This window comes from Gallus gallus, chromosome 8 (assembly GCF_016699485.2).
Source record: "Gallus gallus isolate bGalGal1 chromosome 8, bGalGal1.mat.broiler.GRCg7b, whole genome shotgun sequence".
Lineage (NCBI taxonomy): Eukaryota > Metazoa > Chordata > Aves > Galliformes > Phasianidae > Gallus > Gallus gallus.
In genome coordinates this window covers 12,582,090-12,597,652 of record NC_052539.1, presented here as the reverse complement: position 1 = coordinate 12,597,652, position 15,563 = coordinate 12,582,090, and the positions used below count along the sequence as shown (strand labels likewise).

General features: G+C 38.2%; 1 protein-coding gene across 3 annotated transcripts in view; it reads right to left on the bottom strand.

Annotated features, from left to right (window-relative positions):
- The window catches only part of DPYD (dihydropyrimidine dehydrogenase), a 316,870-nt gene that overhangs the window by 28,697 nt on the left and 272,610 nt on the right, over window positions 1–15,563 (bottom strand). The window lies entirely within an intron of this gene.

Sequence of the window (15,563 nt, the reverse complement as noted above, 5' to 3'; positions counted from 1 at the left end):
TATCCTAAGAAAGTGTTACAATGTTTTCTTGCCTGCTCCATGGCCTGCACTCACTATCAGCATCCCAGAAATTCCTAGAGAGGCTTTGGAAGTCAGCGTGCTCCAGGAGCTGCTCCCAGCAGGCAGCCTGCCTGCAGCCAACCTGCTTTGGAGACTAACAGCTTCTGATCATTGGCACAGGCTGCACGGTGCCAGCTGGCCTCAGTACCTAGGAATATTCCCGGGCACGTTTAATTTGAAAGTACAGCCATCTCTCTACTTTCTGAAGTTAGGTGCCTATAGGAATCTAGTCACTTCTGATGTCAGTGCCCAGGCACATTGAAGTAAAACACTGTCACATCCAACTAGTTTCAATAAATGCTATTCTTTGTCATTAGGGACTTCCTGGAACCAAACTCACTTTTTATGGTTATAAATTAAATCTTGTGAGTCCTAGCATGGCATTATTTAACACAGATATCACTGCAGTTTTTAACATTTAAGGACATATTTTTTATCTTCAAAAATGGGAAGAGTATAAACACCATTTTTTTTTTCCTAAAAAAACCCCAAGAAAATAAACAACATTTCAGCATAAGCCAAAGTCTGAGATATATCTTCAGTATGGTCTTAAAGTAAGCTGCTGCTTCAGATGTGTCCTTAAGGTACATGACTTCTCAGTTAACAGCAAGGATTCCTTGCATAATCTGCATAATGCCAGTGTACTCTTAATTTGGAAGCAAAGCATCATCACACTGCTATTAAGTTTTCTTTCAGGTATATTCTCATAGGTATCAGTTATGCTTAACACTGGCACAGATAGATCAAAGATAGATCAAAGATCAAAAGGTAATAATATTTTAATTTGATCTCTAAGTGAAAAAACAGCTTAAAAAAAAAATAGCATAGGTTCCTCCTTCCATGGGAACCCAGTTTATCTAATATAATTTGCTGTTTTTTTTTTTTTCCTTAGAAAAACATTGCTTGAAAGTCTTTGTATATTTTCCCTGTAGAAATAAGTAACAGTGGGGGCTCACTGATTCTTTTTATAAGAACAAAACAGATCTGAGCTATGCCAAACACTTGGCTGGTCCTAATGGACAGTATTGGAGGAATAGCCCTGCCACCTGGTCTGTCTCTTCAAGAATAAGTACTTTGAGAACTCTGGTCTAATGTCTTACTTTTTCTCTGAAAATAATACAAATTGAGTGTGCACAGTATCAGCCTGGGCAATGGAACTGGGAACTAATTTTCATTTCCTTTCAGTGCTTAATTAGGTTTTTTGAGCCTACCTCTCATGACTGTTTCAGAAAGACAAAAGAAATGAGATAAAATGGACACTTGCTTCATACTGTTGTCTCCTCTTGCAAAAGTTTTATGCCACCTTCATCATTACAATAGTGTCTGCTAACTAATAAACTCCACCTATCTTACATGGCTCACCTGCTCTCTCATTTCTATTCTTTGGGTACTGGACAGGCTGTTTTGTTTTGGTAAGATCTTACTAATTTCCTTCCTGTAAAAAGAAAAGCAAGCAGCAGTGCAGACATGCTCCTGCAGAGATAAGGCAAAGTTGAAAATGTGCCTTTTACTCTCAGAGTGAAAGGCAAAAACACTAATTGATTCTTAAATTCTGTGGGTGCTTGTGTCACAGCTTAGGACATGCCCTTACACCACCTCAGTCACCTCAGACAGCTGTATTAGAAAAAGAGCACTGCTGAAGATCCAGCAAGCACATGGAATGGATGGAGTCATGGAGTACAGACTTCACCCTGAGTTTTAAGCTAGCACGTAAAAAGCAAAGGATCTTTGGTACTGATTGTGCTGCAGAAAATAACAAGACCTACTTTGTTGTTCTGTCCTGGGACAGCCCACCTAGGGCTTCCATGCCACCACCATCCCAGTTTCTAGCTCATGCTGGGAGGTAGGGAAAAGCAAACATGCCAAAAAAGTGGAGGTGATAAAGGAGGTTAGTACTTCATCTGAGATGGCTGATAGGTCTTCCCTTTAATAGGTGCTGAACCTTGCTGCTTAAGTGACATGCCAGAAAATGCTGGGAACCCAGCCTAGAAAATGGAGGGAGGATGGGTCCAGTGGGCTTGCTGTAACTCATGCTTTTGAGCATTTGCTGCAAGCTGAAGTTTTCTAGGAAATAATTACAACCGCTGCTACTTTATACTTTCTTTTACCTCACAGCAGAAGGTAAATCACAGTAATAAATCCTTCTATGTAAGTGCAAAACAGAGCTAAAAATGAAATTGATGTCACAATTTTAATTTACCTCTTTCATTGTTGTTAATTTATACGCAAGCAGTGTGCCATAATTTTTCCCTGGAAAACAGTCGAATTCATTTTAAGCATCCTCCCATGAAAATCAGGCACAGGTACTCTGGGTTTCATGCTGTATTTTTGTATATATTAATGGATGTATATTATCCCTCTTGTTTTTTTCTTTTTTTTCCAAGTTGTGGAAAAGAATGTGCCCCTATAGCAAGACAAAGCAAAGTAGACTTCAATGTTTATCTGAAGTTTCTAGTTGCTGGCATATAGGATGAAAAATAATTGGAGACGTCATCAGCTGTTATAGGTCATACTAAAAACTAGAGTAGCTATCACAGAGTCTTACATTTCTTATGTACATACAAGCTATCAGGAGCACAAATAAAATCAAACTTTAGCCAAGCTCCCTCCACAGCCAGAAGCTTGGTTCCAGTTAAAACCACTAAGCTAAATGTTACCTTTCAAGAATTCCTCTAGAACTTAAGCCCAGACATACACTACAACATAACATTTTTGTCTCTCTTTTAAAGCATACTTTACATGCAGTGGTCAGGATGAGGACATGAGGGCCACCAGGCTTCAGGACAGCAGCTTTCACGGTGAGGTGGGTGGGAGCTAGCAAAAGGGCCATGCAGGCTGAGGTAGGAGCAGCCACTATGGCTGTCGTGGGAGAGGAAGCACTGAAACACCGTGAATTTTTTTCTGTGATTTCCAAGAGACTGTTTTCTAAGAGAAGAGTTCACATGTATTCTACTCCATCTTATTTTGGAGGGAAAAAAATACCCACAATTTGGAATGAAAGTTTTGAGGTGCAGAACTTCTATCTGGGAAAACACAGGTAAACTATGCTACTCTAGTCAGCACTGTCAGTATCCTGCTGCCCACTTTTACGTTTAAAATGATCATGTTGTACAATATTCACCTCTAAAAAGGAACATGAGGGCAGCATGACCGAGACCAATCATGTTGTTTTCCCTGCTGGGTTTCCAGACAAAGAGGACAGATTTTGGTTTGAAACTGATTTCTGACTGAACAAAATATCTGTAATTTGGACATGACCATCACTGTACTTTATCTCTCACTGTAATGTGGCTTAATTAACATTTCAATATATATGAGTGAAAACTTTCATCTATCGGCTAAAATATTTTCCTAAAACCATTCAAAAATTTGAAAAAAAATCATAAATCAAATTTGTACTGAATTAGCTAGTATTAAATAGTTTTCAGCAAAGTTCTGAAACTATGTATATTTAAACAAGTGTTTACAGTTACTGTTAAAATTAATTTCATCTTAGTTTTCTTAACTCTAAAAAAGAACTCTACCGCTTCATAACCATAATGGCCAATTAGGAACCAAATGCAGGGAAACTATCCCAGCCTAATATTTTAATTCAGTTGTTCAATAATTTCTATTTCTTTGCATTATTTTTACTTTATTATCCCCTTATAATACCCTCAAATATATCTATAAAACTTTACAGCCCTTTTCCAATGGCATATGGTGTATGTTGTGAAGAGAACTGTGTTTATGAGCTGCAAGAAAGGAAGAAAATTATATTGCCCTTGTGGGACTGAAACAGAGAGAGCTGACTATAGCTAGGAGCAGAGGTACTGTTGTATCCACCACTACCTACTAAAGTCTTAATTCTCCAAGTTTACATTGCAAGAGAATTGTCTTGGACACTGCACTACGTAATTATCTTGTAAAGGACTGATAGCACTGTACAATCTTCCAGTGCTTGAAACTGAGTCATGTTGTGCTGCGATGCAGTCCCTCACCGCAGGATAGGTTAACTGGGCATACCTTGCCTCGAATGAATTTTAACTGAACAAACATTAATTCCACTAGAGATGGGGAAGCCAACATTCAGCATACCTGAATACAGCTAAAGAGCAACTGTCACATCCTGACCCAGTTCCACTTTCTAAACAAATATCAGTCAGTAGGGATAGGCTCTAATAGAGGCTTTGAGTTAGATGTGCCTAAAGGTTTTGGTCACAGTTCTCATTGCTGGGTTTCTAAAACAAACTTTCAGAATGTATAAGAAGGTGTACAGTCAAGAGATGTACAGCTGGAAGAGTAGTGTGGTGAGGATGGTACTTTACAGGTGTTATAGTTGGAAAGATTATGGTGGTGGAAAAGCGACAATCAAAAATGAAATGCTCACCCATATCCAAGGATCAAGACTCCCAGTAGAAAACTCCAAATAGGAGAGTTCTTTAGAAAGAGACCCCTACCCAGTGGGGGTCAGCCCTTATATGGGGGTCTAGGAGGGGTGGAGCCTTCACCTGTGCTCCCATGGCTGACTCAGTCCTTTCTTCAGGTGATCAATCAGTGGTTCAGGTTGTGACTCAACAGTTCCCATACAGAAGGAAATCATGTTTTTCTAAATGGATGCAGACTTACAAGCTTTTCAGACTGCAAGTTCATCCTCAATGTTGTTATAAATAACTTTGCAAACAATTCACACTATGTAGGCTAAAGTATGTTGGAGATAAACAACAGAAAAATAAATTAAGTTATAGGAAAACTGTAAACACTTTTTTTCTCCATCTGCTTTCTCTTTATAATTAAGGCCAAAATCCAGCAGCAGGCACAGAAGTCCACCCACAGATCAGACACACAAAATCAGAACCAAGCTATGACAAACTTACTAATAAAATGCCTGTGGTCTATCAAATAAATGATTATGATTCTGTCGTGAAGGGAAAGAGAGGAATCCCGGAGCATGAGACGTTAATTAAGTGTGCTTTGTACCACCCAGAGCAGCTGCCCCAAAAGACCATGCTCCCTCTTCCTGGGTGCTCTTTTATAAATGTTGCTTATGAATACCATGCTCATGGTACACTCGCCAAAAGATTCTTGGTGCTCTGCTTTAACAGGTATGTTTAGAGGCTTCACAATGTCATTTATGCAAGTGTAAATGGCATGTGAGTTGTTCGTAGCTTAGTGATACACTCTGAGTAAAAGAAAACATGTAGATATATTTGTGCTCATAGGGCTTTGTAGTTTTCAAAATGCAAATGGAAATTTTTGAAATGGACACTTCAAAATGTCAGAAGCTATCAGCAAAAAAGGCTCAGTAAAGGCAGTGAAAAAAGTCTGGTGAGCCTGGAGTAGACTTCTAACCTGGAACTGGAAAGGATACATTTTTGGCATATCTTTTATATTTTACATGAGAACATGACTATTCAGCAAATAGTAAGTAATGATTAGCATTTAGGATGCAATGCTCTATGGTGTAAAAATGGGTAATATAAACAAACAGAATTATAATAGATAGGTTCTAGAATTGAACTACTTTAAACTCAACTGCAAGGTCTTGAATGTAAAAAAGATGTTAAAAAAAAAAACATGCACTATTTCAGTGCTTTGCTTCTGGGTTTCTTATGAATCCAGACATACTGTATAAAACAGCAAGGTATTTGATAGTTTTTATGTATAAATAAATCAGCAACTTGGAAGAGATACTACATCATAGTAGTAGAAAAAAATGCATTAATTATTCCAAGCAGAAAAATAGGAAAGACAAAATGTATAACAAAAGGATAGATATACAATATGACACATCCTGAGCAATATATGGGCTATATTGACTTAAACTCAGTAGTTCCAAATGTAGCAATCAAAAACAGAGATGTGGCATAAAGAATAAAACGGAGCTATTTCATTAAAACTTGTCTGCTGAGTTGAATGAAGGGCAAATAAGGTCTTATCTACGTGAAGATTAGACCCACCTTCTTAATAATAGCTAGTGGAGGTGTTCTTAAACATCAACCATCGGAGTACCCAAGCGCAATCAGTCTGAATGAGATCCCAGGAAATCAATAAAATACTTGCCAGGCCCCTTCAAACTATTATAGAGCCCCAATGTGCTACAGAGCTGCAGATTACAGGCTGGCTGTAATTGCTCCCAGGAACAACCCAAACACGGTTCCAGGGCCTTAATGAATTCTGTGCAGCATGGATAGGTCAGCAAAGTAGAGAAACCTCTTTTCTCAACTCCTACATGTAGAAATGGCGTGCCCAACGTTTCCTTTCACTTACTGGAGGCAGTTGCCCTCTGCCAAAGTATGACTAATGTGCAATGAAACAGAAAGACATTTTTAGTCCATTTGTCTGTAAAGACCCACAAACTGCCACTCCCGAAGCTGAGGCATACATGTGATTGGAAACAGATGATTACAGAAAAATCTTCACTGTGTTTTTTTTTTTTTAAATATGAAATGAAAATAATGAAATTATTTTCAATGAAAATAAAATCTGTGGCAAAGATCATAATCAAGATCCTTAAATATGTTCTTAATCTTTAAGCAGAAAGACATTTCAATTGCATATTGCCAGGTACAGTTGGCTCCAATGGCATATACTGAGCCACTGAAACACTCTGTTGGGAAGCAGTGGCTTCCAAGGATAGCTGCTAGGGCTCAGCTGAAATGCTCAAAGGGCCATATGGTAGCACGTGCAAATCAGACAAGAAAAATCTAAAGCCCAGCACATACTCCTGGCAACCTGAAATGTCTCCTGGCAGGATTTTGCTAGACTTCATGCATTCAAGTCTTAAAAGTCCTCCCTCCCTTTAATCTCAGCAACACAGCATGAAACCTCCATCACTTCAAAAAGACTTGCGTTCCAATCAGGATATTTTTTCTGCTGCTTTTCCTGAACACATCCTTTTCTTCCAATTCAGTGTTGGCTGAATTTTCACTCTACATCATAAAATTCCTCTCTCTCGATTGATTGCAAACTTCAAATATTTGTAGATTTGAGTTCTTCACCTGTTATGTTTGTGTGCATCCTTTAGAAAGGACATACAGACACTTTCAAGTTTAGCTTCTTTAGCCTCTCCCCATAAGTCACTCCTAGATTTCTGATACATTTGTACCTGTGACTACACTTAGGGCTCCTAAATAAACCTGTTCTTAAAACAAGAGATGTTTTAGTCAAGAAAATGAAATGAGAAGGCATAAAATCTCTCTCAAAACTAAACCAGTAATAATACAGTAATTGGAAAACAGCCTGAAAAGCAATATTTAATCTGCTACAGCCAATTCCACAGATTTTGTTTTGTTCTTTCCTTACACGAGCATTGCGGCTCACGAAGCATCTTTCTATCTGAGTAGACAGCTTCCTCAGGTGCTTGAGGGGCACTGTTTGTTTCAGAGGCGAAGAGCCCAAGTCTTTGTGTGCACATCAGTAAGTGCATCTGTGACTAGTACTATAAACAAAATGGAACACATAAATAAATGAAGCATTTGCTAATAATAGTTACCTGGAGGTACAGAAGAGACATTTTTGGTTGGCTAGATGTTTCTAAGTCATCTGAATATTAGTAGGATATAACCTCCTTAACACTACCTCAGATAATATCAAGCATTTTACCAGTGCTTAACGAACAATAAAGGTAGTTAGAAATACTGTTTAGAAATACACAATATTGTTAATAAATGGCTTGGCTCACTAGGGGTAGATTCTAGAGGAAGAATTTCATATCATCAGGTCCTCAGACTAGTAATTATAGCTTACATTTTGAAAGGCACAACCTTGCTTCCACAGATGCAATTTGCATCAAAATCTGCACTTACAGAATCAGAGAGAATGGTTTTGCACATATAAATTAATTGCTGACATTTTCTGATGCTTGAACTACAGACAATTAGCTATCAGTCACTACTGACCAGGACTTTACTCAGCGAGGATGCAAAAAACAAGGCTCTGCAACTAATACCAATCCCCTGAACACTGCAGTGTCCTAAACATCCCCAAACTCTTTGAGTTTCACCTCACAAAGAAAAATCTCTTTGGCTGTAAAAGCTGATACAGAACCGAAGGTTGGAGGAAGAGGGTGGGGGAAGGGGAGAGAGAGACTGATTTGCTTTCAATGAATATGAAAAAGCTGATCTCTGCCATTGAGGAAAATTCTTGCACCAGCAAGTGCTGACTGATTGCCATGAGGAATGCTTTATCACCAAGATCCAGACACCCTGTCATATGGTGATTATTATTCCTGTCATGACCCTCTGGTCATCAAGCCACAGTGTCTTTTGTCACGAAACAACTATCCAATAAGGAATAATCTAGGAATAAGCCTGTGGCATAATATCTTCTACTTGCTTATACACACAGCAGGAGTAGGAAAATCTTCCTATGAGTTATTACTTGCTCTAATCCACTTTGGAAAATAGCAGTATTTCCTTAATTTTGTGAAGCACGCAAACATATTTTTCACAAGACACAGCAAGCTGAATAACTCAGCCCAGAGCTGAAATCAAATCTCAGCATTCTCTCAGGTAAAGACAAATAGTCCAACATCACCATCAGATACACAGGGAAATTATCAAACATTCCCATTAAAACTTAATAAGGACATGCAAAGGCTGAATTGGGCACCATCTTGTTCTGCTTTTAATTTCACATCATCTACCAGGCTGAGGTCTGGTCTAAATCCTGCTTTTGGAGCAACAGCTCTGACACACAGAAGCAATGCACGTTCAAAGCCCCAACAAGCACATGTACTACCTACCAATCTTAGCTCTGTTTTCGTTCCTAAATGCTAAAAGCAACACTATAATTCTTCCCCATTATCCATATTAATATTACCCAACTGTATAGTTCTGCAGAACTAATTAAAGCTTCCGTGCATTATTTTCTAATTCTGCTCTCTGAGAATGGGGCTAGCTCTCTGCAATCACAGACAGAGCACACTGCACTTAAAGCATCCCAGGAGGAAGGGCTGGACAGCCCTGCTCCAACAGCAGACGGGAGAAGCCATGTCTGGCCATGCCAGCCAATTCTTTTCATGTCTTTTCTGTCCTTATTGCTTATGTAGATCACCTAACACTAGGACTGTTTTGAATGGTTTTATCCAACCAGCAAGATAAGTAACAAATACAACAATACATATACAACTGTACAGAATAAAAAATTAATGGTGTTAGAGGAGGATGATGCACACAGACATTAAGTGTGTCACTGGGGAGGAAGTGGGGGTAAGTGCGCATGGTTAATATGAAAAGATGTCAAAAAAAATGAAGCATAATAATAGTGCAATTTATCCTTGCTAAACGTACTGCGCCGTGCTATAATTAAATATGAAAACCTAAATTTATCTCTATGTTCGGCTGTCATTAACTTAACAGGGAGTGCACATGTTCTAATCTAATGGCTGATTTTTTTCTCCATGTGCAGCATATTAAAATGTATATTAGCCTCAAGGTGCATAAACACAAAATAATAGACCAAAGGTTTTGGCCTGTGGAGAAAAAAATCCATGCTCAAAGGCCGTCAAGTAGCTGGTGATGCAGGGGAGACACTCACTTAGCCTCATTAAGCCAAAGCTCTCTTTTGCTTGTCTTTTGTTCTGCATGACAGCAGCCTCTTTGTTGTATAATAATTCATTCCAAGTTCGTTCCAAGCTACCGAAACTGGTGAACTGTGGCCATTTTAATGAGCAGTATTGGTGGTATGCATAATCTGGAAGCCACGTGGACCAGGCAATCACAGAGCACTGCAGCCAGCAAAATGAGATACTGTCGAAATCACAAATTTGTCAAGTTGTTTTTGGACAGGGTATTATAATAAGCACTAAAATATGCATCTTATTACTCTGCATCTGCCAGTCAAAGATCACTGTAATGAATGCATGCTGCAGGGTATGACCAGGCCATTTTCCTAAGTAAAACAAACTGCAGAGTACAAAAAAAGAATTATGTATTTTTGGCAGTGCCTGGATTTTTTAAAAATCCTTTTGCAACAAGAGCTGGATTTTCCCGGCATGGTGTCTGTTGCCAGCAGTGAAAGCACTAAAACCAACACAGCCAAGGAGTTAATGTGAATACACTGTTTCTTAATAGCCACATTCACTAGCTGTGAATATCAAACTTTAAACTCAGTGCTTAAAGCAAATTTAGCATACAGTACATATAAAACCTACAAAGATTAAACTTCTTACCTTTACCTTAATAATCCTAGTTCCTTTTGTTTTATCAATTTCTACTGAAAATGGCTTCCACTGTTAGGGAAGGTACATTTTTTATAAGAAACTGTGGACTGCATAAGAAACCACACTGTAGATAATCACAACATAAACTTCCGTAATGGACCCGTTAAGAAAAAACTGATGTTAGAGAGGTTGTTTCTTCAGATATTGTTTAGGCTAGGGACTTTTATCTAGCCCTGCAAACTCTGGGGGATTTATATTTAAACAGCAACAAAGCCATGTGACTGGTACAGCAGGGTGCAGAGGGTTGCTCTGCTAGTGCTCCCCAGACCAATCCTGAGGATGTTCTGCAGACAGACCATCAGACTCCCACATCTGGGGAGGCCCTTCTCCACCCTGGGACAGAAAGTGAAGAATGGAGGAGGGGGGAGCAGGAGGAAAGGACTTACTTTTTCATCTGTCTGCAGATACATTTTTGTAAAACCTTATTTTTGGTCAGTCCAACAAGCAGAGGCTATAACAGTCCCTGAGTGTGCCGATGCACAGTCCATTTACTACCCTAAAGAAAAAACCCTTCTTTACCAACAGTGGCTTACACTTAGAATCATACAATCATTAAGGTTGGAAAAGACCTCAAAGATCAACTAGTCCAACCATCCACATACCACCAATACTGTCCACTAAACCATGTCCCTGAGGAGCTGTGACTGGCTGAAATCTATATTTCAGGTGCAAGCATTCATGAACAGGAAGTCACTGATCAATAGGATCAGCCTAAAATTCACCTTTGTCTGAATCTTCAGAACTGTTGTTGGGAGTAAGGGAAGAAAGGTCTGTTTTGTAATGTGACCTCTAAACTACCATTTGATGAGGTGATCTGTGTTTCTGGCTGGTGACAACTGCTGTAAACAAGTGGGCAGTTCTTCACCATGCTGGAAAACTTTGCTTTCCCAAACAATAGTCCACAAAGGGCACTTCCAAATATGAGAGGTGAACACTTCTGCTCATTGAAGGTGGTCAGAAATCTTGAAGAATCTGAAAGCAGCCAAAACTTGATGCATGCATGGCAACAGTGTTCAACAGTGTTCTTATGTAGCTGGTAGTTTATTTATTCAATAGAAGAGCCAATGTAATATTTCATATGAAGCCTTTAAGGTTTTGCAAAATTTTCTCTTTGAGCTATAAAAGGTTGTTCAGATTTGACTGCAATAAAGTTAAAATTCAGCAGGCTTCTATACTCAGAAGAATCAGCTTCTAGTACCCATTGATATTCAATGGAAAGTATGTTTACTCATAACAGGAAGTCCGTGTATTTAGAGAACAAAATTGTCAGTTTGTTACATTTAAATTACAAGAATTTTCTATGAATTTTCTTCTTACACCGAAAGGCACACGTTCAGGATACTCTCTTTCATCTCTGCTGAAGAAATTGTCCATGTTTTTATCAGATATGGCTTTAACATTTGCATTACAACACAATCATAAAAGTTGAGGAGGATCCACTAGGATAAAGAGTTTGTTTCTGTTTTGGATAATTCTGAAATGAAGACACTTTGGTTAATTATTTTCCTTTTTATTTTTTTAGCCTTTATATACAACCAAACAAATGCCATTGGTTTTCAAACTTCTGGTGCTGAAAGCCAGGTATGAAATGTCTGTATATATTTACTCCTTCCTATGAACCCATAAACTGCCACATGTTTAGCTACCTGGCATGTGCAGAGACCACTGTGTTAAGTATGATTTTTATAGCTGACATTAGGTGGAAGTTTATAGAGAAACACACTATACCACTTCTGTTGCCATCAGCTGACACCAGTGTATTTCTTGGACATAATCACTTCAGCTCCCTGGAGTAAGATCAGTGAGCAACTAATAAAAGATTCCTGTAATAAACAGACAAGGTGAGACAGTGACTAGGCAGAGGAGATCAAATTGCACCTCTGGGGAATACTGTACCCTGTCTAGATGCCTAGTGAGAACACAGTTATCTTTATCTCTCCTGTTGATATATCTTCCTTGGAAACTCAGAGATATTATTATAAAACACAATTCAGTTAATTTGGGATTATAGGGATACTAACTGTGCTCTCCTCCTCTTATGCAGCCACCCTAATAATTTTTGGGTTGTAAGAGCATGCTTAACTGTCTGCCTCATTGCATCATGCTCTTGATCTCTATCTAAATTCATGATGAGGCAAGCGTGCTTTTACAGAAGTTCTTCCTTGAGGGAGTCAGTGAGAAAGCAGTGTGGTGTCACCATTACCTTGCCACTCTCTCATCTCACTGTCTATATTTGCAAGCTGAGATTATAGCTGAGACAAGCTGACAAGGTTTATTTCATACATTCAATGGAAAGGTGACTCAGAGGTGATATTAATGGCAGCCATCTGTGTCAAAGTTTCAAATGTCAGGTCCTCTCACAGAAAAAAAAAAACACCTAAATAAGCCATCAGAAAAGCAATGAGGAAGGAAGCCCTGAAGACTGGCTTTGTCCACTTCTGTGAGGCTGATGCAGCATCTATGCTAGGACTGTCTTTGGAGCGGCAGTGTTTTTAGGCTGCACTCCTGGTAAAGTGTGAAAAAAATTAGTGGAGCTATGGGAAGCTATGGGACCCAGTGAATTGAAGCCACAACTGAGTTTAGTATTTGTAAGTGGAAATCTCATTGGTATGACAGGTAGCGTACTATCACAGGTCACATCTTGGGACAATGGCAAATACTGACTGTAGCAGCAACCACTGCATTAGTAAACATAGAATGCTAGTGTTAGAGAAGAACTATTAGAGAATATGTATCAGCTGCCTCAAAGATGATGCATTTAGAGTCTATAGACCAAAAAACACATTATGCAGTGTTGCAAAGCAAAAAAACAGCACTTGAGTTTCCAAAATATTTGTCAGAGCTATGATGCTTCTCATTTGTTAAGGGCTAGAAATTATCAGATGAAAGTATTTGTAGCATTAGTGTAAAAGCATGAACAGATACTGATCAAAATCATTCTCCCTTTTAGCCGAAGGTGGGTGTGTCTGCTCTTAAACTGCCTATTCACACCACTTAGCACAGTATTTTTAGTATAATTTCTGTTTACAAAGGAAATGATTGTGATAAATGTAACAACCAATGAGATAACTGTTCATTTTGCCATTTATCTGGTGTCTGCAGGGCAAGACAGCTTCGCTTTGATGTCAGGTGCTCTGCTTAGAAGAAAGTGTTTATCATTTCATTGACTCTGGTCATCAAATACTAAAAAAAATTCATGACAAAATTCTACTGTGTCACTCTCCTGTGGCAACACTCTGCACTCAGCATCTATTTGATGCTGATATGAGGAAAGGACATGAATTATCTAAAGGCTAGAGCACTGCTATATAAAAATATGGATGTTAACATTCAGTGTCACACTGTGAGTCCACATAGATACCATTGTGAACATATTTAATTAGCAATAGGACCAGTCCTAATTCTGTAATATACTGAGGACTGGGAAAGGCTTAATGAACTTTTATACAATCAGGAAGCAAGTGGTTCTCAAAGCTTTTGAAAATTATACTTGTTCTACCGTTTCTTATCATTAAATTTTCAATTGCCTGAATTATCTCTATGTTTTCATATGAAAATCCATAGAAATTTCATCACTTACAAAATGGAGAGTTGTTCCTTTATATTTTTATGTTTACTGCAAATAAACCACAACATTTTTAAATGGACATCTTCACTTTTTAAAATGCAAAACTTCATCAGTATTTGCTGTTTAGCTTCTTAAGGGGATTTTACCAAAGAAATTGCATTTCATCTCACAGTAATGCCAAGAGAAACTCGGACATCTCCTTGGAAGTTTTTAAAAACTGGAAGGAAGGTTTCTGGCTGTCACATTTTAGTGCACATGTAAGATATGGTCACACATTATTTTTATCAATGAGAACATACACATCACATCAGTAGGCTATCTCCTCCTTTTTCAAGGGGGAGTAAGGGTATGCTTTTCGGTGAATTTATTTTAGAAAGAAAGTCAGGAGTGCATGTTATTACTTGCTGCCAAGCAAGCTAGATACTTGTGTTTGAATCTAGATGGAACTGCAATACTTAACTGAGTTTGCTAGGCACAAGTACATGAAATCCAATATTGATAATAATTTATGAAGGTAAGAATACTGATTCCTATAGTATTGCTAACTTAGTTTATGATGACATAATTAGTTACACTAATAACACTGCTTAGGCACAGTGCAGCTAATTATGATATTATAAATATTAATGATATCAAGCTTTTGTATTTGATTGCCCCTAGTAGGATCATTTATCACGGTACTTCCTTTTACCCGTGCGGTGATATTTTTCTTCCTTTTCCCTTGAATGCTTATTCTTGGACAGTCATCCTGAGCTTCGGTTTAAAAAATATCACTGCTTTATCAATGGTGCAGCTTTATATTTTATTATTTAGTAGCAATGATCCAATGATATGATTCTGTGCTAAGGGCACTCAATTACAGAATCAGCTATATTCTGAATATCTTGCTCTTTTAAAACACCTAAAAGAGCCAGCCAGCCACGATTACATCAGGCTTTGTTTTTCATTCTTTTTCATGTGACCCGTTTCAAGTTAAGATTGCTTTGAATTATTAAATGCTCCCTTAAAGCATCTTTTCACACCACCTTTTTCTGCTTTAACTATTGATGTAGTGACAAGCAGAAAAGACTAAGAATTATAATCTTTTTCTTATTCAAATGGACACTAGAAACATCTTTGTCAATGGCTGTCTGTTTAGTAAAATGCAAACTTAATTCCAAGAACATAGAGTGCTGCTTTAAAGAAGAATTGCAAAAAATCTGTCACATGAATTGAAAATGCTGTATTTCTACAGGTGATACAGAAAGGAAGTTTGGATATAGCCCTATGAGACTGGCTTAACTGCTTAGCTTAAGTAGATGAAAATGAAACTGCTTATATCTTCTTTTATTTTTAAGCAGTGTATTATTCAGAGCTTTAGGAATGGGATTGTCTTTTCTCCTGAAAGGTAATGTTATAATTTTCAGAGCTCCACAGAGAACAACAATTCCAGAGTCTCTAATCTCCTGCTAAATCCAACTCCAGTCATCAGCAATGATAAGCAGAGATTTGGAGGCATCTGACACTCCAAATCCTATTCTTTTGTAATTCTTTACTTTTTACAACATTTTCAACAGTGTTATATCAGATTTTTAGAAGGATAATCAATAGGCATGATGTATAACTGAAATCAGTCTTCAAAGGGATCCCCTCTAGTAACCAGAAACAAAAGCTCTGCCTTCCTGCTGTGCAGGTATTTTGCTTAAAGCAGTAGGCAGCAGGGCATCAGTAGGAAGCCAGTTACACCTCCCT